The sequence below is a fragment of the Haliotis asinina genome, chromosome 14, assembly GCF_037392515.1.
Source record: "Haliotis asinina isolate JCU_RB_2024 chromosome 14, JCU_Hal_asi_v2, whole genome shotgun sequence".
Lineage (NCBI taxonomy): Eukaryota > Metazoa > Mollusca > Gastropoda > Lepetellida > Haliotidae > Haliotis > Haliotis asinina.
This window is the reverse complement of record NC_090293.1, coordinates 12438118-12462247: the sequence shown is the minus strand read 5'-3', so window position 1 is coordinate 12462247 and position 24130 is coordinate 12438118.

Here is a 24130-nt window from a genome sequence, read left to right as displayed (position 1 = left end):
GGAATATTTCGAAAAGCGGCGTAAAACTAAACTCACTCACCGACTCAGATCTCAAGTCATCAGGGGACCAGCATTGTATGGGATGATACCATCTTGCCAGGCTTAGTTGGAAGTTGGGTCACTGTTACTGAGAGATTACTGAGACAAGTAAACATGAGACGGATGATGTTTTAAAGTATTGCCATACCCGTGGATCACACATGACTGCATGTGCACATCAGTCTCATATTCTCTTCTGTCCTGTGTTGTCTAAACGTCTGTTGTCTGTTGAATACACGTTGTATGTACCGCCCGGTTGCCTTGTTTGCGTCAGTATTACGCCCCGTGTCTTTATCACTGCTCTTGTATTAAAGTGCCTCTTTGAACTACGTCTCTGTTTGATATATTCCCAGTGACACCGAAGTACTGAAGATGTATTGATTTGTGAAATCAGAGTTCTCTTCTGGACCGAATCCCGGGTAACTTATAAAATTCAATTTTAATTTTAAATTTCCATTTGGGAACCATCACGTATCACTGACCAAAGTGTAACGAAAATACTTCTGAACTCAAACTTTGAATAAAATTCTTCCATCACCAAAAGCGAATACAAAAAGTCGAGATAGCTCCTCTTTCAGCGTGTGTAAGCTCGAGGGATTTCATTCCATCATACACATACGTGCTAGAGCTTGATAATTGAATTCCAATAGTATCGCGATTTTTCTTTCCTGAGTGTCTATCTCCACAGCCGCATGATGAATGTGTTGTTCACCCGGGAATCTGATGATCACAGCCCAAGACCCATAACTGACGACCAGAGATGTTTGTTTTCGCCTTGGGACACCAACAAACGATGGCTTGAAATAATTCTTCTATCGCTAAAACGTCTTGGTGTTCTCTAGGGACACTGGTCCGTGGCATGTTACGAGATACGGGTTTATGGTTAACGTTATATGATATCTCCGAAGAGATAAGAATCGGTCGACGATTTGGCGTTTATAATGTCAGTGCAGAAATGATGACTCTTGCGCTGAGCCATGACTGAGGAGGTGGTTGGGAAGCAAGGAATCTCGTTAGAGGCGATCTCAACTGTTATAGTTCCTAGCAGAAAATCCGCAGTTCTGGGAAGGTATTTAAAATGGTGGTTTAGGTTTTACAAGGTTGAAGTCTGATTCTTATGTCTGTGCTTTCATGAGAACGTGGATAAGGTATTGTCAAAGGTGTCAATATGTCAGTATTCTGAGTGAGTGAGTGAGTGAGTGAGTGAGTTAATAGTTAACGTCACATCGGCAAAATTGTAACGGTATCGTGACGAGAACATTTAATACTGAAATGAAATATATGTTTTTAATTAAAACCCCGTCGACGATGAACAGTAAAACAACTAGAATATCACACTTGGAATTGAAACTAGCGTGGGAAGGTTAAACTAATATCACTATTTGGACAATAGAGAATCGCCAACAACAGAAGGGAGATCACCAGACTAGGGTCCACGGGGATTTACAGTACCTTCGCTACCTACATGGACCCCAGTCGGATTTACACCACCCCTTCGATTGGCGATTGTAGGAAATATTAGCCACAATTAAAATACAAGAATGCTACGTCTAAAATCCTGGTAAGTTTAAATTTAGTTAAAACATTTCGAGTCTTACGTACCCTCTCAGGAGGACAATAAGTCAGTATTCTGATATTGAACAGAGCAACTACTGTACCGAAACAGTAATTACATTTAATGGTTCAAGACCGAAGTCGGACTAATATGTGTGTGTTCAGTGGGTAGTTATTATTATCATATAACTGTCACATATGTCGATATGTCAATCGCTTAATGAAGATGTCATTAAACACAAGAGGGTCACCGTGGATGACTGCCACCTGACAGAAGAACTGACACCAAAATTGACCCAGCTATTCATTTGTGGTGTAGCCACGACACAGCGGATGGCTGTGCATGAAATCAGTGTAATAGTGTTATCACGTTTGTAAAGGAATCTAATGGCAACGATCCAATTATCACACCACATATTCTTGCTATCGTGATGAATAGCAGTATTGTAGATACTCGTATCATTATAAACACATCTACTGTATGTTTCAGTCCCTAGGCTGGTGATCTATCTTCTGTTGCCGGCGATAGCCTGTTTTATATTGTATTGTCCAAATAATCATATTTTTTTACTTTCCATTATGTATGTATGTATGTATGTATTTATGTATGTATGTATGTATGTATGTATGTATGTATGTATGTATGTATGTATGTATGTATGTATGTATGTATAATATAAACACACACATATGTATGTGTGTGATGTGACGTTAAATTTGAACTCACTCACTGTATGTTATGTTTTATATGAATCATAATATGAAGCATTAAATACTTTATCATTGATAACTGGGCTGGCCCTTAACATATTTTTATCATTCAGTATGTAGGTGACACACATGTATAACGTGTCCTGCTTGTACATTCTCGATAGGAGGTGGACGCTTTGTCCAGATATCTAAGGCATAATGCAACACACAATTTAAAGGAACATTTGTGGAATGGCTCATCGTTCTGTCACCCCGAAGTGCGAAGTGGAAACCCCATATCTCTTCACTGATAATGCGACGGGAATAGTAATGAACGAACTTTTGAAGTCTGGTTCTGCAAGTTTCATGACATTCACAGGATTATGAACTAGAGTTATAGAAGTCTATAGGCAAGCGGCAGACATAATCAGTCTGTTTCAAATAAAAATAGAAAAACGGGACCAGTGGTCTGTGGTAAAGCCGCCACTAACCTTTAAATGATGTTGGAACTTTTCACTTCCAAAATTAATCAACACTAACGTTTTAAAGGTCATCTCGAAATTAAGTATCAATCTTATTACAGTCTGGAATGGCAATGATTGATAATGCATTAAAAATACCTTAAATGTGTTCACATCAAAGTCCTCCATTCCACGGTGGTTTAAGACAACTCGGAAATATCAAGGGTATAATTTGCTGTTATACTTGTACATATCATGGGAGACTTTTGGTATGTTGGTGAACATACACGTTACTAAGCAGTGGGCTATAGTGGCCAACAGCGTTCAGGTTGTAAAATTTCAGACAATTGCGTGCGTTTTTCTACCACCAATAGTGTCTTAAGATGTTTACATCAGTTACACTTTCTCTGCCAACAGCTGTGCTTCGATTGTTTAATTCCACACAATTCCGTTATCTACCAAGAACAGTAAATTTGTACATACAGTACAGTACGGTACGGTACAGAACGGTACATACATACATACATACATACATACATACATACATACATACATACATACATACATACATACATACATACATACATACATACATATAGTGTATATAGTGTATGTAAATGGAATTGTAAATTGTGTGCGTGTGTGTGTGTGTGTGTGTGTGTGTGTGTGTGTGTGTGTGTGTGTGTGTGTATGTGTGTGTGTGTATATATATATGAGCTTTGTTCTGTTTTCCGAACTCCCTGGGGACCATACAACTCTTGCAGCCACCAGGAGCAGGCGCACTGAGTTATTGTGACTTTCCCACCTTACGAGGTACCCATTCACATCTGGATGGACTGGCACACATAGTCACAGCACATTGCCCAAGTATGCTGCATGTTCCTGTACCCACAACTAGGTGTTTGCACGTATTCGTGTGGCCACCGTCTGGTCATATACCAAAAGATTAGTGGGTTCTTTTAAGTGCACAGGGTTGTGCACTAGGGGTTGTGACAACACCGAAAGAGTCTGCAGACAATGTTGACTCCAAAGTTTTTACACCCGGTCACAGGTGGCCTCGATCCCGTCACCTCAACCACACTGGATGTCTAGCCTGGTGCTTTAGCCAGATTGCCCACCATGTCACATTTACGTTATCTACCAACAGCAGTAAATCTGGGGTTGTCCAATCGCATTTAATTACACTCACTCTGCCAACTTTAGTGTTGAAGTTTTTCAGTTCCACACAAATACATTATGTACCAACAACAGCGCCGGGGGTTGTTCTATTCCACACAATTACACTTGCTGTGTCATTAGCAGTTCTTTGCTTCTCACACGGTTAACAGCTCTGCCTTCAGAAGTCTTATGTTTTTAAATTTCATACAATTACATTCTTTTGGCAACAGTAATACTGCTGAATCTACCATTATAACACTCTCTTGGGAACATCAGTAGAATAGTTCTTTAAGTTTACATAATTGCGCTCTCTCACAAGAGTAGTGCTGGGTTTGTTTCATTATCGTGTTTACACTCCCTGTCAAGCAGCATTGCGGGGATTCATAATTCTTACACAGTTATACACTCCCTTGCCAAAGCAGTGCTAAGATTGTTACATTTTGCCAATTTGCACGCTCCGCCTCCTGTAGATAATATTGTTCATCATAATTACACTATTTACCAATATCAGATTCGTAAGATTCGAGGTACAAGCAGCTTTCAACAACCTTTGTCGTAAGAGGCGACTGGTGGAATAGGGTGGTAAGACTTGCTGACGTGGTGACACATGTCATCGTACATGTGTCACAGTTCTATAAATTTATGTTCATAATGTTGATCACAGGTCCAGACTCGATTATTTACAGACCGATCCATATAGCTTAGTGCGGCGTTAAACAACAACAAACTAAGATCAGTTTTAAGATTACTTAGATTACTTAATGGACACAAAAGGACCCCGCGTAGAACTGATAGAGTTATATAGAACTACATCACCTACCAAATGTATTACTGAAAGTGCCACTTGTAAAGCGGGACAGTTGGATAACCTAGTCATAAAGTGTTCGCTCGTCACACCGAAGGACCGGGTTCTACACGGGTACAGTGTGTGAAGTCCATGTCTGGTGTTCTCCCCCGTGATCTTGCTTCAATGCTGCTGAAAGCGGCGTGAATGACCACTCACTCACTCACAAGCTGCAGATCTTGTGTTCACCTCAAGCACACTTTAAACCACTTGCGGCGTTGGCTGTATACGAGATGGTACTACTGTCATGACAGTCTGTCAGCTTGTAACACCACAGACGTGTGGCGATGTGAATGCTTATGATTACACATTTCGCCGTATATTCTGACATTTGAGGACCATTAGCTGATAAGAGTGCTACATTCAAGTTCTTATGTACCATAATAACTTATTCTGCTGAAGAACCGATGCTGAAGAAATGCGAGTGAGTGCGTCACAAATAATTCATACGAATGAGGGAACGTATATGCATAATGTTACATTATCAGTGAAACTCTTTGATGTTCTGTGTGCGAAAATGCGTTCCGCTTGAACGCAATTTCCATGACAGTGCAGCATTTATGGATTAAAATGCTTCAGGCGTTAGCAGCTAATCCCCCATAGGACAGTAAACGGTGTGCTAGGTGCAAACAACGGTTTTGAACTATCGTAATGGGATTTTATGCCCAAAACGTTGTTTTCTCATACCTTGTTACAATCTTTATATGTTTGCATTATGAGGTGAATGTAATTTTGATCATTGACCGTACACCAGTAGTCTAGCATAAAAGTCGTGTATAAATCATTTTTAAACATGCCAGCAAGGAATTGACAAGAGTGAGTGGAGGCATTAAAGTGGGATTAGGTAAACTGTTTGATACAACTACAAAGTTATAGCATCGTCAAACAAAGCAGAACGATCAAACGACTAAGGCTGGTAATTAGTTTCGTGAACGATTACTGATCATGGGTATTTAAAAAGACATCAATCCCAAGTGTGCAATCCCCCTTTGATAAGCTTCTATGATAACTTTATGAAAAAGTCGATCAGTGTATTTTACCCTTGACATATAATTGGATTACAGAATAGTGTCAGATATTCCTGCAGTTTCTATTTTAGATCAATTTATCTGCATGAGTTACATGTTGTGACAATGTTGGACAAGAGAACCTTGGTATTTGCCTGACCTTGGTGAAGTGTACAATCGCTCTTTTCATTTCATCTGAGAGATGAAACTGACATCTTCACTCGTGAAACTGTTCATTGTGAATTCCACAAGCTGTCAATCATGAAGTACGCGGAAAATTTTGAACGACACTTCCGTCAAGGCATGCAGGTGCTGAAAGGCAGATTGAGAAGCTAATTTCAGACAAAGGATGATCTCATGCAACCTGAAAGCCCTCAATCAAATGTGATAGAATGCATCGTTTACTTCCTTCGTGGATGTTACATGCATTTTTACCGCTGAATAATGAGCGTTTGAGTTTTGCTTGACAGTTATGAAGTGTTCGAGATAAGTCGAAGTGACAACCTGAACTAACAAACGACTATGTATTGGCAAACCGGGCTGATTTGATTGTGAAAAACTGTGGGAAATAGAGCACCACGAGTATTGTTCTTTAGCGCATTCTGCACTTAAATGTAACCTTTTCAAAGCGGTCAATACAACCACATCGCTATATGACTTAATCAATAGAAGAGAGTAAACTTGATATTCTATTTCAATTCTATTGAAATACAATTTCAACCCGAACTGTTAATTGGATTGGCATGTTCAGGACATAAAAAGTGACATAGTGACATACTTCAGAGCTGTAATCCAACGGCAGTGTTTTGATCATGAGAGGGCATCCCCGAGCAAACATATTCACAATGATAATTGGGCAACCAGCGAGATCGGTTTATTGCAGCCATAAGAAGGTATAGAAATATTGTTAGTTTCCTCCCAGCCATAGCATGTGTGATTTTACGTGTCTTGCTTTTGGGACGTTTTTATTATGGAAGGGAGTTCGGACAGCGTTTTCAATACGGATGACAGCCGGCGTATACATGTATATTCAATCTCTAACTGTAAATTATCAGACGATCCATTTAACAATAAAAGTAATCTGATTGGACGAGCAGCGTAGCCTCGGATTTAAAAGGGCTTGTCGGGAAATGATCCATATTTATATAGAGATATAGTAAGTGCATAATTGTTGAAGTTAAAATAGAACAGATGGTATTGTTGAATCATCTTTTTCTTATATGCATATATACGTGGGGGGTTACTTATTATTCGATTTCGATTCATTTCAGTATGGAAGCAGTTAGGGGTAAATTAGATATTGATATGTCGATGTGTTCATCAATCCAGATGATTTAGTCTTTAGAGGTGGCTGTTGTCAGCAAGACTGCATTTGTTTTACATAGATGATTTAATTGACAAGATGTTCTCAACCTAGAAGATCATGATAGCTCTTGTGAGTCCTGGAGTACTTAAGGGGCGGTGGGATAGCCTGAAGTGGTTCGCCCATTATTGTTTTTCCCCGTAGTGATATTGCTAGAGTATTGCTAAAAGACATTTATAACCAAAATACAGTCATGTAATTCGTGACATTAATAACCTGTATGCATTCTGCGGTGAGAACACCTGAAAATCCTGAAAAACAACTTGTAACACGTTTTAGTCACGGGACGTTTTCTCAAATGTAACGCTTTTACTCTGTGATGAATCAGTATTGGTGAATGAGTCAGTGTCGGTGAATGAATTAGTATTGGTGAATGAATCAGTATTGGCGCGAAACGTATGCACGTTGGATTCAAAATGAACAAGATACGATAATTGGCAACTGGGTCAGATCTGATGATTGGGAATCATCGATGTGAAATATTTGCATGATATGAGGCAGTGGTGAGATAGAACACGTATTATGGATAACAACTTCTTTAATTACTAGAGCATTAGTTATCATCACATTGTATACATTTTACTCTCTGTGTATCACTGGCTTCTACTGGCTTCTATGTTTAGCCTTGGTATCCCTTGTTATCCCTTGTTATCCCTTGTTATCCCTTATTCCGTATCATCACTTGTTAATTAGTCTTCTGTTGTAATATGTCGCCTGTTCTCTTCCTCTGTCATTCATACTTGAAAACGATACAGGAACTTCTATAGAAATGTCGTGCTCTAGTATTAAAGAGGTTGTCACCCATATATTCTTGTTCGACTTCGAACTTCTAAACATGCCACTCAAACAAGTCAGGCACAGGATTGTTGGGTCATGTCTCAATTATTGACACAACGTTACATTAGAATGGCTTTAAACACAAATTTTTATTGGACAAATGCCATCGGGTATCATCTTATACAGCATTGAATCAGTCTTCAATTCTCCACCCCTGAATAGATCCATTCTGTGATATTTTACGTCTGTCTTTCACGTTTACATGAAATATCATTTAGATTGTTCCTCTTTCAATTTTTATAACATGCATGGATAAGCCAGAATACACTCATTTTATAGATCAAAATAGGGAACTGCAATAAATAACATTTTGACCACTGATGCAAGAAGAGCGGGCATTTTCTGGACACACATCAACAAACAGTAATTATCAACACTGATGGCTTATACATAATTTCATAAAAGCATTTGAGTGGTTGTAAACACATCAGATACACATTTAGGAAAATATCAGTGCCTGCCTTTCATAAATATTTGTTTGTGACCTCCAGTTGTTTCCATCTCGTACTTGAAACAATGCCACAAAGCTCCGTGAATCACCATCAAATGGGACGTGGTGATACCATGTGTCATGTCCTACCAGTGCCGATCTTGTGTTACTCAAGTTAGAAAAGCTATAGTTTTCTCGTCAGACTTGCAATCACCTTCCCAGATAAACAAGTTCCAAAGTCGTGTCAATGTTAATGTGTAGTTCTGGTAGCGGTAAATTCATGATCATGATACATCTTATTGTAGTCGGATACTTTGCATAAACCTTATGAATGACTGTAAGACATAGTGAGTGGGTTTAGTTTCACGCCACACTCAGCAATAGTCAAACCATGGTGGTCTGTAAATAATCTAATCTGGACCAAACAATCCAGTAATCAACAGCATGAGCTTTGATCTGCGCAACTGAGAAACGATGACATGTGTCAACCAAGTCAGCCAGCCTGACCACCCGATTCCTTTAGTCGCCTCTTACAACAAGTACAGTCGCATTTAATGGCAAGCATGTGTTGCTGAAGGCCTATTCTACCCCGGACCTTCACGGGTCACTATTAGATATAACTGACCCAGGTTATGGCCTTCCTAGAGTTCTAAGGTCAAGTCTATTTCGCAGAAAATAACTATTTCCAAAGTCATCACGTATCAACTTTCATTGGTCTCCGAATACGTGAGATTTAAAGTCCACAGATATAATTTCACTAGAATGGACATCCTGATCAAAACATCGACACAAGCACTACAACCCCTGCCTGAACCAGGATGTCAGGAATTATGTTCTGCAGATGAGGTTTCACACCCTGGCAATCTGGAAGTCAAAGATGCGGAATTCGTATTTCCTTATCGAATAATTGCACGTGTATGGCTGATTTGTCTTTCTTTCATAAAGTTTCAAATCTAATTATCATTTATGGTTATTGTGTTATTTGGGAGGCGTCTGTATCGATTTTGCCGTGAAAGCTCGTCCCAGGCGCAGAGGTTTCTCGTTATCAAGAAAAACATCTCCTAGAATACTCCAAAAACACAAACAATGTTTAACCTTTGAAATATTTTACAGGAGTCCTCAAACTGTTTCTAAATGATAGCTGAACTTACATTAAAGGATAAGTGAGTGAGTGAGTGAATATTTGATTAACACCGTATTATACTTTTCCAGCGGATTGCAGTCATTAGCAGTTACTTTAAAGGAAACGCCACCCTTACACTCTTTGATCCCACAGCCGTGTCGAACGAGAAAATATCAGAGCACAAGATGAGTAACTTTCTCATTCTCTCTCCATAACAAGTCAAAACAAAGCATGACACTTCAAACACTGGATAAAACAACGTGCTGAAAGCTTCATACATAGTTACACCTCTTCCTTCACAAAAGATGCAAGAAACGAAGAAACGATTGTCACATGATCAGTTTCCTTTCCTCCTGTCGCCACATTTATCTCTGCGTTTGGCCCACGCTTTCTCCTCCATCGTTTCATGTGAATAATAACTGGTACTTTTTTTGAAGTTGAGACATCACTCACACGTACTGCCTTGGGTATCACAAAATGCCCCTGTGGTTTCAGAATGAAAACAAGTTCTATTCGCCGAGATGAACATTACCAATCCAATATCAATGCTTTCCTTTACAGTAACGGCAAATTGGTCTAAAAATGACATTGCTGTGAGATTTTTTCTCTGTATCTTTGTGGGAGCCTTTAACATTCATGGCGTTATAATAAAAGTTGTGCAAAATCTCACTTTTAATCATTCACAAACATGTCAGAACGTCGAATTCCATACTGATATTTCGAAACTAAATCACGTGAAACGTGACTCCATTGATCCAAGGTAACTGGTATTTGTTGCAGTTTAACGTCTTCATCAGAGAAGTCGATGAGACAAATATGGAAATAGTGATGAGCGAGGCAGCAGTAATATCCCCACAAGGGGTTTATGAGCCGGGGGCAAATGTGTCATTCAAATATTTCCTTAATAATCGAAAATTGTATCAATTCCGTCGTTAATGTCCTTGACGTTTGTGTACACGAGAGACATTTCACAAATCACTGTTTCTATGAAGTCATTCATTCAAAGACTGAACATACGTTGTATCTATAAGAGTCGTAAAAGTGTGTCCGCGACATTACAACTGTCCCCCAGTTTTCCAAGACGAGCTTTACAAGAAACAGCATCTGTGTGCCAATGCAAGGCGGGCGTAGGTAACTAAGATGATTCCACAATTAGAAGATGCATGCATGGCTGGTGGGTGCTCCCACTGTGACTGTGGTATGCCTGACATCTGGTGTAGCAAGTGGGTATAGTAAGGTTAATCGAAGCTGGTGGCTCTCTTACTTTGGCATTTTGTATTGAATATATAATATATATTAACATATGAATCCTGAAACTAACATATATTATTTTAGTCACATTATCTGTCACGTGACAATGTTTTAATTCATCTTTTGAAGTGAGTGAGTGAGCGTGTTTAGTTTTACACAGCACTCAGCAATATTCCAGCTATATGGCGGCGGTCTGTAAATAATCGAGTCTGGACCAGACAATCCAGTGATCAACAACATGAGCATCGATTTGCGCAATTGGGAACCGATGACATGTGTCAACCAAGTCAGCGAGCATGACCACCCGATCCTGTTAGTCGCCTCTTACGACAAGCATAGTTGCTTTTTATGGCATACATGGGTTGCTGAAGGCCTATTCTACCCCAGAACTTTCACGGGTCTCTCATAAAGTTTCAAAACTGATATCAATAATACGAATGGGTGTTACAATATCTATTTGCGTCACCTAATAAACATATTCAGATCGAAATATTTGTTGCATTTCTTCACAGGTAAAATTGTCGAAATCGGAACAGTGTGAACACAGCTAGTAGAATCAAGACCGAGAGACTCCGACGTTTTAAAGTAAGACAAATAACATTTTGGAAATATATGCTTTTACAAAGCATTGGTAGTCAGCTTTAATGCATCGGACCAAACACCTTTGTTCTTAAATCCACAGACGTAATTATGCCTCTGAACTCATGATGAATCTAATGAATTAAATACCAGTTTATGTCTGCAAAACCATATGAAGCCTTCTGTATCCTTAAAAAGGTGTTTGGTTTGCAGTGAAATATCGCTGTGAAAAGTATCTGAATGGATAACTGAAAATCACTGAGGACACGGTATGTTTGCAGAAGGGTAAGCATGTCCTGCCCTACTGGTTGAAGACGCAATTCACAATATTGCCCCAAAAGAAAGTATGTTAGTGGCGCAGCACAGAAGTAGTCCTGCCTAGCACATGTTGCCTGCAAACTATTCACACAATCAAGTGAACCAAAAACCGGCAAATCAGAACTTTCTTAAACTGTGACTGTCGTGTAAAACTACAGCGAGAATTTAAGTGATAAATGGTGGATGGTAAGTTTTAATGCTTCGGACCATAACGCCATTTGAATCTGTATAAGTGGATATGCTACTGAGTATTTGATAAATCTCGAGACTCCTACAGGAGAAATATCAATTCTTATGAATTAGATAAACACCTATCATATCCTTGCATATAGAAGTACAGGGATTCTGAAGCATTAAGTACATAGAAGCGACAACATCCTTTCCACATTTATAAAAATGCTAAAAGCAGAGTCGATTGTATAGCTGTGACTATATCATGATTAAACACTTTTTCAAACAATTACGAATAAAAGTTATACCAGTTCTGTTCATGGGTGTCACAACATCTATTCACGTCACCTAATAGATATATTCAGATCGAAATATTTGATATTAGAAACTGTTCAGAGGACATTCATTAAACACAGCTCGAAAACAACTATTTTGAAATCGCGTTCTTACACAACACTGATTGATTTGGTGACTTCTAATTTATTGTAGCATTCTTTTATAGGTTCATACAGAGCCTTACAATTGTTTCGCTTACATCTGATGTTCTATCCTCGTTTGCTATCAAAAGACAACTTTGAACGCGTGTCATGGTCGTTTAATTTTCTTATCTGGAGCTAAATCAGGATGTCTAGAACTCTTTGCAGACTTTCAACAAATAGTTGGCGAGTCAACATCTAAGATCCACCTTTGCGCTCTGAGATATTTAGATACAGCACGTCGTTATCAAACAATTGATGCGAAATTTCACCTGGAAGTCAATATACTTTGGCTTCTAACTCTTTTGACAAGTAACTTCTCTTGCGACTGTATGTATTGTTTTAAAAGATGCAATTTTCTAGGAAACGTAAATATTTATCAGTCAACTTTGATCATGAGTAAAAATAGATTTACTGAACGTTCCATTATACGTTATTATGTACACTGCCTACATCTTAACGTTGACGATAACATTTTTGCAGCACTTGATCGATATACAAGGTCGTAATGTAACATAAGGCCATAATGCAAAGGTCACATGCAACGTAAAACACAACTTTGCAGATTCTGATACCTTTTGGTATGCACTTCCTGAAACAAATCACCAAACATGCCAATTCAACCTATAAAGTTGAAAAAACGCGATGAAAAAAAATCGCGAAATCGGAGTTCAAACGATTCACTAAATTTCCCCCAACCCTGGGGGAAAAAGTGGTTTCAACAGCTGTGCTGCGCTGCGTCCATAACGCATGCGCAGACAACAGGTTCGCGGAACTCGAAACAGTATGCATGCCCGGAGTATGAGGTCGTGAGCAGTAGTCTAATCTTGGTTGTGTACCCAAACAAGTAAATAATCTACTCGTTACAACAAAAACTTGTTGATTGTGGTAAGCAGTCTCTGCCGCAGAGAAAGCTCAATGTCTGGTTTATTGACACCTATATGTCTGTCTGTCTGCTAAAGACAACGTGCAATACACAGCTCCAATCAATGACCACATGCAATTTGAACTTCACACCTATCAGGCTACACGCCATAAACAAAATAAACCGATTTATGACTCGTGCACCCGAGTTCTGTCTCTACCACATTATGGAATTAGGCAGGTGTATCCTTGTACACATGACATGTTTTATGACGGAAACTGGTGCAAACTCTTACCGGTTTCAAGTCCTGCTTTGTACTTGGATGAATGACAGGTTCCAGCCACGCAGTAGTTCACTGTCTCTGCTGAGATGATTTTTGATTGGATCGAACGCAAATTCAGAGAACATGTATTTACAGAACCCAATATCTGTAAATACATTCTGTATGGAAAACAACGTCTTCTAGTGTGTGCGATTGCAGATTATAATATTATAATTTTCTTTATTTCTTTTTACAAGCAGCAATGCATGTGACCTTTAATGTGACAATTAATTAGTTCAGAATATCATAGGCTGATCATATAAAGATGCGTCACCATTTTTCTTCGTCTTCTTAATAGTAACCATCAACTAGCGCGAAAATACGAAAACACCCTCAACTTCAAATAGGTGGGCCTGGGCTTTTGTGAGTTTTAACAATTTTCCAGCAAAATTATAATTCAGTGTATTGGCAGGATGCTTCACTCTCCCAGCTTCTAGAAAAAATATTCACGTGTGCCTGCTTTGTTTTCTTGCGGCAAAATTAAGAAGAAATGAAAACAAAAACGTTTTAAGCAACAAATTTGTGCAAGCCTATGAACAGTGTATAACTCCCACTAACGTTTTTCATAGCTGAGTCGATAGTAGGATATCGATTGTTCCTCACAATCGTCGCGGTAAAGCCTAATTTGAAACATCAATAGAAATGCCTATGATAAGTATTTTTCATGGCCTTAAAAGAACAGGAATTCAAGGACTTTGAAGTATGTATGACAACCATACATGGATGTGTTTCATGTTGGAATCGTGTCTTGAAATATTTCCGATTAAATCAGAAAGTGACGTTTTCAAGTTACCAAATGAGCTGCAATTTTCGAACAAAAACTAAATTTTGAATAACATGGCGCATTTGTATATTTTCTGGTAACGCCATGATATGCGTTTCCTCTCAGGTTTGACATTTAACTTTATGTCATCACACTGTACGTGTCATGACTGAATTGGTGTAAGTGAGTGAGTGCGGGAGTTAATATTTAACGTCACGTCGGCAATATTGCAGCCATATCGTGACGCGAACAATTCAAAATTAAATTGCATACCAAAAATATCAGAAACTGAAACCCTGTTGACGGAGAAGAGTAAAACCACTAGTATAACACAATTAGAATTAAACCTAGCGTGGAAAGTTAAACTAATATCACTATCTGAACAATACAATGCTGAAACAGTCTATAGATCGCCAACAGCACAAGGTAGATTACCAGTCTAAGGACTGAATTGGTCTAAGGAAAGACTGAATTGTCATACTAAACTACAGTTTATGAGCGAAAGAAAATGGCTTGGTTTTTTTTTTCAAATAATACCGAAATACTCCATCTGTCTCACTATCAGCTTTGGCTGGGATTACTGCTGCCTCTTTCATCGTTATTTCCTTATTTGCCTCATCGATTTCTGTCATGAACGTGTTAAAGAACCCTCAATACCAGGTACCCAGGTAAGTGCAGTTACAGTGATTCATTTAGAAAATAGAAATATACATGCACTCCTTGTGACATATTTGTCCAAGATTAAAAGATAGATTGTGCACTTCTGGAGTAATAATTTCAACATGTTAACATGCCACAAAATAAATTACTAAATTCTTACAAGTGATTGACAAATATTAAAGGTTAAGACTGTAGTGACAGTAAAAAAATGCCATTTAGTACTGAAGGAAAATGCCATTTCCAAATTAAGCCTTAATAGTACAAATCTTGCTCAGAAGTGACATGGCTGTACATTCAAAACCTAAGGTTTCAACATGTTATATATGGGACACTCGGAGAACCTTTCCAAAATGGAGAGTTTTGTCTGATAGAAATACATATTTTGACAAATATTGTGTCCCGCCCTGTTTTGCCCGTTGAACACATACTTAATGATCGGAATCACTGTACAAAGTCGCTGTAAAGGATCTTTACATTCTGTCTACAGATGTGATTACACGATGCCATTTAGAAAGTGGTCAAATGCAACATATGTCATATTTGGGATTTCACTTTCTTAGTAAAGTACAAATTCTAGTACGTATTTGGCTGAGTCCCATGCGGGATTCGAACCCACACCCTCAGAGTCAGGCACCTGATCGCCAGCACACAAAGTCAGCCGCATAGCCCGCTCAACCACCGCGACTTAGTCTAGACTGCGTACTTTGTGTACCCCGCTGATAAGTGTAAATTGGCACGGCTCTCACCGCCGAAAGCTATGATTACACGATGCCATTTAGACAGTGGTCAAATGCCATATGTCATATTTGGGATTTCACTTTCTTAGTGGAAGTCGCAGTGGCTGAGCGGGCTAAGCGGCTGACTTTGTGTGCTGGCGATTATGTGCCTGACTCTAGGCAAATGACAAACGGAATAAATATACCACAACTCTATCTTTAGGTCACTGCCACACAGTTTCCATTCTTCATCCATTTGTCTCCTTTCGCCACGTGTTAAGACAACCATATTGGACTGGGATGTGGATAACACTATTATAATGGACAACATTTCCTACCAAACAGGAAACTGACGTCCTCGTACGTGAAACCGGCCATTATCAATTTCATAAGCTGTCTGTCATGAAGTCAAGAGAGGGTTTGAACCCCACTTGGCATGCAGGTGTTGAAAGACAAGGTGACAAACCAGACGAAGCCGCACTAAAATATGATAAAATGCATGATGTATTTCCGTCTTGTGTGCAATTCCCACATCTGATTTAATTAGTGTTGGAGTTTGGGGTCACAGTTTATGAAGTATTCATGTCGAAGTGACAGACCAAGCATTTAGTGACAGATTTCAAAAGAAGACAACACCAATAATTTTTTCATGGTAATTGTGATCTCTGCACATTCTCTTTGTTTTCCATAGAAGACTCCCACGAAGGGTTTTCGATTTATTGAAAGTCAGTACCCCTGGTTTTGATGTAGAATACACTCATAAAATTATTTCACCGATCTGTATGATCGAACAGTTATTTTTCTTACATTGTATTACAGTGATAGAAATGGTGGTCAGTTTGAGGGGACATATTCTTCTTTTGGGAAAAGAGTAATAAATGACGCTTCTGTCTCATTTATAGTCTATGAAAAGAACCCTTATAAACATGACCAGTTACCTTACACTGGATATTTCAACAACAGACTAATTTGTTGTCATTTTTCGGAATTCAGCAAGCCTATCGAAAGAACGCCTGACACATAAAAATCCCTTGATCACAGTGGAGCTTGAAGGAAGACATCAAGCAGAACGTTCAACAGGATTTTAGGTATGAACACATCCCTTTAACCCAAATACACGCAATAAACATGATACAAAGAAAGCCATGGAAGGCGTTTGATTCAAAGTTTAAAAATTACAATCCTGTTCTCCAACATAGCATGTGCTTCAGATTTCGATAGTAATAAAACCAGAGGTTACTTAACCAGTTTGTCCTCGACCTTTTACCAACCTCGCTCGTTCATTTAATCCAACGTTCCTTGCTCTCGTACGGTGATGGTCTTCTATGCTTTCTTCCTTTACAACTGACAAGGTACTCGACATGACTCAAAAGTATTGTCAGACCCTGTGTGTCTAACGAAATAACATTTTCATAATTTAATTTTCGGCTATATTCACTACACACAAACGCCTGCTAACTAAACACGAAGTCTCAAACTTAACTCGTTTTCATAGTAATCAGACACGAAAGCGTGCAGACGTCGATTTCTTCCATAAATATGGATTTCTTTCGCTAAACTTCCTCATTTGCAAGACAATATTGATGTTCCGTTGGAAGACATAAATAAAATGAAATATCCTGAAACACAAATTTCTTTTCTCCAGGATATATGGGTGAAACAGTCTGTGACAGTTCAAACTGTATGATCCACGATTAACATGCAGGAGTCTGTGTTATATGACATACAGTACAGCCCAAAAGTAGATCACCATGCTAGGCACTATGTGACTGACAGCACCTCTGCTACCTGCATGGATTTACACCATCCCGTCAGTTGCTGGCGAGTGTATGAAATGTTACTACGTTAAGAAATCCTTGTAACTGACTGAAAATTCTGGGACTTACGTACCCTCTCAAGAGGACAATATAATAAATGGTGGTATAAGGTTTGCCTTGACTCTTGTGTATTGGATACACTTTCTTAATAAAGTACAAATTCTAGTACTTACTGGTTGAGTTCCCCCCTCAGAGTCAGGTACCTAATCGCCAGCACACAAAGTCAGCCGCCTAACCCGCGCAGCCACCGCGATTTCCATTGAAAATGGGAGTCGGACAAGATAGGCTACACTGTGTACCCTTCCGTTAAGTGTAAATTGTCCTTCTGATAAGTGCAAAATACGGGTCTCTCTTTGTCAAGAAAACTATCTCATAGAATAGCCCAAATCATACACTGTGTTTAACCTTTGAAATATTTTATAGGAATCTTCCAACTACCCCTCGATGATAACTGAACTCACATTAAAGGATAAGTGAGTGAGTGAGTGAATATTGCTTAACACCGCGTCAGTGGATTGCAGTCATTAGCAGTTACTTTAAAGGAAACGTCACCCTTACACTCTTTGATTCCACAGCCGTGTCTAACAGGAAATTACCAGAGCACAAGATGAGTAACTTTCTCAATCTCTCTCCATAACAAGTCAAACGAAGCCTGACACTTCAAACACTGGATAAAAAACAATGGCTGAAAGCTACATACATAGTTACACTTCTTCCTTCACAACCTGATGCAAGAGTTGCGGATCGAGGACACGATGGTCACTTGATCAGTCTCTTTTCCCCTTGACACCATACTTTTTCGACTCTCCTTCACATGAAATATGTGATGTTTTTGGTTAAAACGACAACACATCACTCAGACGTACGGCTGGAGTACAATGCCCTCTGTGGCTTCCAAAAGGTAATTTAGATTAACACTACCAATTCCATGTCAATGCTTTCCATTACAATTACGTCAGATTGACATTACTATGCATCTTTGAGACAGCCTTTAACAATCATGGCGTTATGATAAAAGTCATGGAGTCTCACTTTTGATCAATTACTAAAATGTCATAACGTTGACTTATATACTGATGTTTCAAAACTAAATGTCTGGTACATTTGGTAAAAACGTTTGAGATATCATTCAAACCCACTGCAAAATGATACCACTTGGGTACCACAAACTGATACCACTTGGGTATCACAACTGATACCGCTTGGGTATCACAAAATTATACCACTTGGGTATCACAACTGATACCACTTGGGTATCAAAGCTGATACCACTTGGGTATCACAAACTGATACACAACCTCTGTGGTTTCGGTATGAAATAAAGTTTGTATCTAGACAAACACTACCAAGCCATTATCAATGTTTTCCCATTACAATTACGGCAAATTGGTCTTGATATTGCATTGAACTACGGATTTCACTATGTATCTTTGTGGGAGCCTTTGACATTCATGGCGTTATGGTATAAGTCATGCAGTCTCACTTTTAATCCTTAAAGGTCACATGCAACGTAAAACACAACTTCCCAGATTCTGGTACCTTTCGGTATGCACTTACCGAAACAAATCATAAAAATGCCGATTCAACCTATAAAGTTGAAAAAAACGCGATAAAAAAAGGCACGCGAAATCGGAGTTCAAACGTTTCGCTAAATTACCCCCAGCGCTGGGGGCGGGGGCTGGTTTCATCAGCTGTGCTGCGCTGCGTCCATAAACAATATGCTCGAAACAATATGCATGCCCAGCGTTTGAGGTCGTGAGCAGTAGTCTTGTCTTGGTTGTGTACACAAACAAGTAAATAGTCTACTTTTTACGTAAAAAAAACTTGTTGATTATGGTATGCAGTCTCTGTCATAGAGAAAGCTCAGTGTCTGGTTTATTCACACCTATGTGTCTGCCTGCCTGTCTGCTAAAGACAACATGCAATACACAGCTTCAATCATTGACCACGTGCAATTTGAACTTAACACCTATCAGACTATACGACATAGAGAAAATAAGTTCATTTATGACTCGTGCACCCGAGTCCCGTGTCTGCCACATTATGTAATTAGGCACGTGTGATACACATGACATGTTTTATGTCTGTGGGTTGCAAATATACTACATTCATTTTTTTCGGAAGACTGGATCTGATGGAAACTGGTGCAAACTCTTGTCAGTTTTAAGTCCTGCTTTGTACTTGGACGAATGACAGATTCCAGCCACGCAGTAGTTTACCACCTGTACTGACATGATGTTTGATTGGATCGAACGCAAATTCAGAGAACATGTATTTTCCAAACCCAGCATCTCTGGATAACGACTTCTTTTAGTGTATATGATTTTGTTTGACAACAGTATATGAATCCATACTAAAACGACGCATCAAGTACACAAAAAGAATTTGTCATCCATAAAGAATCTTACTTTCTTGTAACTGTCTATACTTCTAAAATGCCCATCAAACAGATCATCTTTCTGTACACACAATGAACTCTCAGCATATCAGCAAATGAAACAGCCAATCGGAAGCCGCCGTTACACTTGAGTGCATATCCACCCGCTATGACTGGGTTCGGTCTCCCGAGGGCTTCGTTTAGGGGTAAGTAAGCCCAAGTACAAAATATTGCACTTTTGAATCGCGATTGTACGCTTATAATTTTGTTTATTTGTTTGTTTGTTTTTTTAAAGCAGCAATGTATATTATATGTCATGAATAAGTGATAAATGTGTTTTAATTATGTTTGATTTTTTGGTTGCATGTGACCTTTAAGAAATATGTCAGAACTTTCTCTTTTATACTCATATTCCAAAACTAAATCATATGAAACGCGATCCCACTGATCCAAGGTAACTGGCATTTGTTGCATTTTAACGTCTTCATCAGAGAAATCGATGTGACAAATATGGAAATAGCGATGAGAGAGGCAGTTATAATACGCCCACGAGAGGTTTATGAACCAGAGGCAAATGTGTCAATCAAATATTTCCTAAATAATCGAAAATTGTATCAATTCCGTCATTAATGTCCATGGCGTTTGTGTACTCTGGGATCGACTCACAAATCACTGTTTCCATAACTTCATTTATTCAAAGACTGAAGGTATCTATAAGAGTCGTGAGATAGTGTCCGCGATATTTGTCCCCCACTGTCCTTGACGTTTGTCTACACCAGAGACGATTCACAAATCCCTGTTTCCATAAACTGATTCATTCGATGATTGAGCCTCTGTGAACAGACAACCTATCTACAAGAATTGTATGAGTGTGTCGGTGACACTACAATCAGCTAACTTCTAAAGCATCCTATTCTTTTCTTATAAGAAGCACAGTTTGTGTGCTTATGTACAGAGGGCGTAAATAACTAGGGTGATTTGTCTGTTAGAGCACACATACAAACGTATCCGTCGGACATCTGGTGTGGCAAATGGGTTTTTTGTTCGCAAAGGTTAATCAAGGCTGGTTTTTCGCTTGCTTTTAGCATTTTGTATTTAAGATTAAAGCGTGAATCCTGAAACTGTTATATATAGTTTCCGATGCGTTATTGTGGTACGTCATTTTTGTCTGAGTATGTATTAAGACAGATGTAACAATGTATCTAATTTTATGACACAGGTTACATTAATTCATAGCGACTTCAGGAAGGTGTGTTACATGTCAGAAATAGGTAAATGCACTGGACAATTTTTGTCAAACGATTGGGAATAAAATTTGTTTTAAAACAATTTGGGGGTAAGTTGTAATGTTTCGGACCAACACTTTCTTTTGTAGCTGATACATAATTAAATATGGTACTGAGCATACGATGACTTGCAGGCCTGTAGTCCTACAGCAGAATCACCGATTTGACTTTATTAGATCAATCAATAGCTGGAGCTTCAAAACCTTGAGTCGTCAGAACATATTTAAAACTCCTGTGAACATCTATCATCTGTTGAGCAAGATGCGAGTGGTGGCAAATATCTTCCCATATGTAAATTAACAAAGACATTTGGAGACATGTTTTGTAAATATGTTTTCTTGGTTTGTACCATATCTTCTTCGACGGACATCAAGAATGTGTGAATAAATTATGACATCAGTTCTCTTGACACTGAAATGGGATTTACAATGTCCACCCAATAAAACATATTAAAATGGAAATATTTGATAATTTAAACAACCTCCCTGTTTTTATTCGCTCGGAAATATATTAAAATACAAGTAGAAAACAGCTGCATTGAAATCGTGTTCTTACACAACACTGACTGATATTATGCCCTCCAAAATATTGCATCATTCTTGTTATGCAAACAGGGCCTTACATCTGAGGATGTATCCTTGTTTGCTGTCAACAGACAACTTTGAACGCGTGTTATGGCGTCATTTATCGTTTTATTTTTGTCATCTCGAACTAAATCAGATTTTCAACAAATGGTTGGTGTGTCAACAATTTAGACCCACCTTTGCTTTCTGAGATATTCAGATACGACACGTCTTTATCAATTAATTGTTTGATAAGGAAAAAATAACCTAGAAGGCATTACTCCACCTCAGTTAACAGCAGATCGTCCTCAACGTGATATTTGGCCACTGACTCTTGTCTTATCTTGTGTTTGTTTTTATTCTTTTTCAGGATGCATTTTCTGCCGTGATCACGAGTGAAAATCGAGTAACTCAACGTTCGCGTATTTCATAAAGTGTCTCCACCTACCATTGAAGAAAGAAGCATTTGCAGCACTTGTTTGGTGTACCATGTAAGGCTATATGTACCGTAATTTAATATAACAAATAAGTGGTTCAGAAATGCCATAGACTGATAGTGTTTCTCTGAATAAATTTAAATGACAGTTCATATAAAAATGTGTCATCGTTCTTCTCAATCTTTAGTTTTGCAGTGGCAGTTAAGACAGTAAATTATCAACTATCATTCAAATATGAAAACACCTTTAACTTAAAACGTTTTGGGTTTATGCTGCTTTAAACAATATTCCAGCATAATTGTAAATTGAGTGAGTTATTATTTAGCGTCACATCGGCAATATTTCAGCCATATCGTGATGAGAACAATATAATTTATATCAGTGTGAAATTCAGTAACGTTAGAACATAAAAAGACATTTGAAGTACAGTAAAATTACAGTATACAGTATATCACAGATAAAAAATTTAAAACTAGTACGCTGTTGTAAAATTAAATCACTTAAGACAATACAAAATAAAAACGTGCTATAGATCACCATACTAGGGTCCATGGGGACATACAGTACCTTTGCTACCTGCATGGACCCTTGCTAGATTTACAACATCCCTTCAGCCTTTGGTAATTGGCGACAAGTCTTGCCATAAATAAAAAATTACATATAGCACGATTGAAAACAATAGTAGGTTTAAATTTACCTTGAAAGTTTGGGGAGTTACGTACCCCCAGTTTTACAACACGTTAACCCCCTTTGAGGGTACACCCAATAACACCCTAAGCTACCAATCATAAAAATATGTGTCTATTTACAAATCATGCAATACATCTAATTCTTTTTAAAATGCGATAATTGAATGACAACTGCTGTTACTAGTGTAATCCGATATATAAACTTCAAAAGTGGCATGGACTGTGGACAAAGACGTACTGCTTCTTGGTCAGAAGAGAATCTTTGTTCAACAAACTCAGAAAAATGCCTTTATAAAGTCTCTAGGACGTTAAAAACACATGCGAGGTTGCTTTTTGCAGAGAATTAAGAAGGAATGAAAACATATAGTCTGTTATGAAACGATGTTGTGCATGCCTATGAACAAAGTGTCAATCCTGCTGAAATATTGGAAATCGATGATATCGATTGTTCCCCACAATCATCTATGCTAAAGCTTAGATTGAAACATCAACAGAAATGCTTATGATGAGTATCTTTCATTGCTTTAAAGGAAAACGATTTCAAGGACATATTGTTTGTTTGAAGATTTGAAAACCATTATGAATATGTTTCATGTAGGAGTTGTGTCTTGGTGTTCTTCCTATGGGATTATTTTAAAGGATCCTTATGATTTATTAAACGAGCAGCGATATTTGATTAGATATGAAATATTTGAATGGCATGGCACGTTTGAATATTTGCTTATACCACCAAGATATGCGACTCCACTTAGGCTCGGTGTTTAACTTCATGTCATCACATCATACTTGTCATAACCGAATTGATTTAAGGGAACACTGATTTGTCAAACGAACTAACGTATGACTGATATTTCTGATAAAGACGAAATACCGAAAGAGACTTTTGCCTCTGTCTCATAAACAGCTTCGACTGGGATAAATGTCACATCGATTTCCCTGATGAAGGTGTTCATGGGCTTTAAACATCAGGCATTTCAGACCAATGCAAGTATTGTCCGTATTTTTTTATTTTGAAAATGGCATTATTCATGTAAACCTGATCCGTATTGGAGCAAGATTTAACAAGCGATTTTGAAAGTACCATAAAGGAAAATGTCAGTTCAAAATTTAGATCATACTTGACAATGCTTCATAGTTCAAATCCTTCTCGGAAGCGACATAGTTACAATGTTACTCTTCCCGGACTATGTTGGGTGTGTAGATCGAACTGTACTGATGATGGCAACATTTGCATTGTGCTTGACAAAGATGATAATGTTGTAAGGGACCGGGAAAAAGACAGCTTGAACAATCCTGTGAAAGTACGTAATGTAATTCACAAATTAGGCAAGTGA